This window comes from Ursus maritimus, unplaced genomic scaffold, assembly GCF_017311325.1.
Source record: "Ursus maritimus isolate PB19 unplaced genomic scaffold, ASM1731132v1 scaffold_20, whole genome shotgun sequence".
In the NCBI taxonomy this organism is placed as follows: domain Eukaryota; kingdom Metazoa; phylum Chordata; class Mammalia; order Carnivora; family Ursidae; genus Ursus; species Ursus maritimus.
Genome location: NW_024424453.1, coordinates 55,094,224 through 55,096,711, shown reverse-complemented (window position 1 = coordinate 55,096,711; position 2,488 = coordinate 55,094,224).

Genomic DNA, 2,488 nt, shown 5'->3' with positions numbered 1-2,488 from the left:
TCCCATGCTGTGAATATACTATATTTTAATCTCTTCATCATTTAATGGGCATTTAGGCTGTTACTCCCTTTTTGGCTGTTATGTATAATGTTCTATAATAGCCTTATTGCAAGTTTTTTATATGGATATATGTTTTATTTCTTGGTTATACCTAAGAATGGAATTGCTGAGGTCACATGACTCTTTTTAATTGAGGAATTGCCAAAAATGGCTGCACCATTTTCATTCCTACTAGTAATATATGAGAGGTTAATTTCGTCAATCCTTGCCAACACTTCTTACTATTTGTTTTTGTTTATAACCATCTTAGGGGATGTGAAGTTGCTTGTAAATCATTGGAGTTTGATTACATTTCCCTAATGGCTAATGATGTTGAACATCTTTTCATGTCTTAGCTTAGCTGTTTGTATCTCTTCTTTGGAGAAATGTGATTAGCTCCTTTCTCATACTATATTAGGTTATTTGTCTTCTTACTGAGTCATAAGCATTTTTATATATTCTGGATACAAGTCCCATATCAGATATATGAATTACAAATATTTTCCCCATTCTGTGAGCTTCCTTTTTCTTACTTTGTGGTGGTAATATTCTTAAAAATTTTTATTTAGTAAGTAATCTCTATAGCCCAATGTGAGGCTCGAACTCATGACACCAAGAATGAGTCGCATGCTCCACCAACTAAGCCACGAGGCGTCTCTCACTATATACTTTTTAGAGAGAGAAAATTAAAATTATTTAACTCAGTAGTATTACAAAAATACTGGACACTTTGAAGAATGTTGTAGACCCTTTAGGGATCCTCAGACCACACTCTGGGAGATCACTATACTGTTAGTTAGTTTCGAAGTAGAATTTGGTGATTCATCAGTTGCATATATCACCCAGTGCTCCTTACATCAATGCCCTCGTTTATTTTAGAGACAGAACTGCGCACACACACACAAGCAGGGGTGGAGTGGCAGAGAAGCGGCAGAGAGAGTCTTAAGCAGGTTCCACGCCCAACACAGCGCCGGACACGAGGAGCTCAGTCTCACGTTCTGAATTGTGCCTGAGCTGAAATCGAGTAGGATGTAGCTGAGCCAGAGCCCCTGGGCGTCCAACTTTCAGTTTATTTTAGATGAGTAATTATATACTGTTTTTTAACTTTTTAATTCTGATCTCTGTGATGACAAGGCTATACATTCTACTTAATCAATCAGGCTACGGCCCATAAAATAACTGCCAAAATGAAGCATTACATTTTGGCTTGGGGGCAAAATCAGTAGTAAAGATCTGCCATATGATGTAACAGCTGGGTAATATCTTTATCAATGAAGCTAATCATGTGAATTTTGCCAGCTTTTAGGGATTATAGTAAGATTTTCTCCCCAAATATTCCAAGCTCCTTCATGATAAGCTATGAGTGCTAAACCATAAGGTGTGTGGTGATCATATCGTAAAATTCTGGAAGCAGCTCTCAATTTCATTGAGAAGGAATATATTTTCATATATAAATTTTCCACACATCTAAGAATGATAATATTTAGGATCCTCCAAATTCATTTTGAACTTCTGAATCTAAGTGTTAGATATAATTCAGATTGAGGGTCGCCTGGGTGGCACAGCAGTTGACGTCTGCCTTCAGCTCAGGCGTGATCCCGGCGTTGGAGATCGGAAGCCCCATCAGGCTCCTCCGCTATGAGCCTCTTCTTCCTCTCCCACTCCCCTGCTTATGTTCCCTCTCTCGCTGGCTGTCTCTATCTCGGAATAAATAAATAAAATCTTCAAAAAAATTCAGATTGAACTAAAAACTGCTTACATTACCTCATAGCACAACCCATGGTCCTAGCATGCAGATGAGGATGTGACAGTGAGTTTGGATTCACAGTCAACTCTGGAGGCAACTGAAGTGCCAGGCAGAACTTTAGAAAGCTGAAAGAAGCTAAAGCATTTTAAAACAACAAAATGGGTGAGTTTCCAATAGTATAATTCTAATCTGGTTATCTCCTGGTTTGCAAAACTTAGTTGATTAGCAGATTTGCCCATGAATAAATGATGTTACACTCAAAGTGGAAAAGGCATTTCTTTGCTTCTGTATTCTATTTTTATTTATTTTTCAATTCTTTTGGGGAGGAAGGAAGAGAGCTAGAGGGCAGGGAGGGAAAAATCCAAGCAGGCTTCACACGCAGTGCTAGCCTGACTCAGGGGCTTGATCTCACGACCCTGAGATCATGACCTGAGCCGAAATCAAGTTGGTCACTTAATCAACTGAGCACCCAGGTGCCCCTGTCATAGATTCTAAAATCAGTTTTGTATGTTAAAATATGAACGTAGCTTGACTGACACTTTTGACCAAATTCGGTTCCACTTCTCAATTATATGCAGGAGTGATCCTTTCCCAGCACTCAGTAACCGATTACAACACTTCTTCATTTCTCCTTAAAATAAATCAAGGTATTCAAACATATCTTCAGAACTGCTGATACCGTCCGCTGTCTCATAAAGTGAA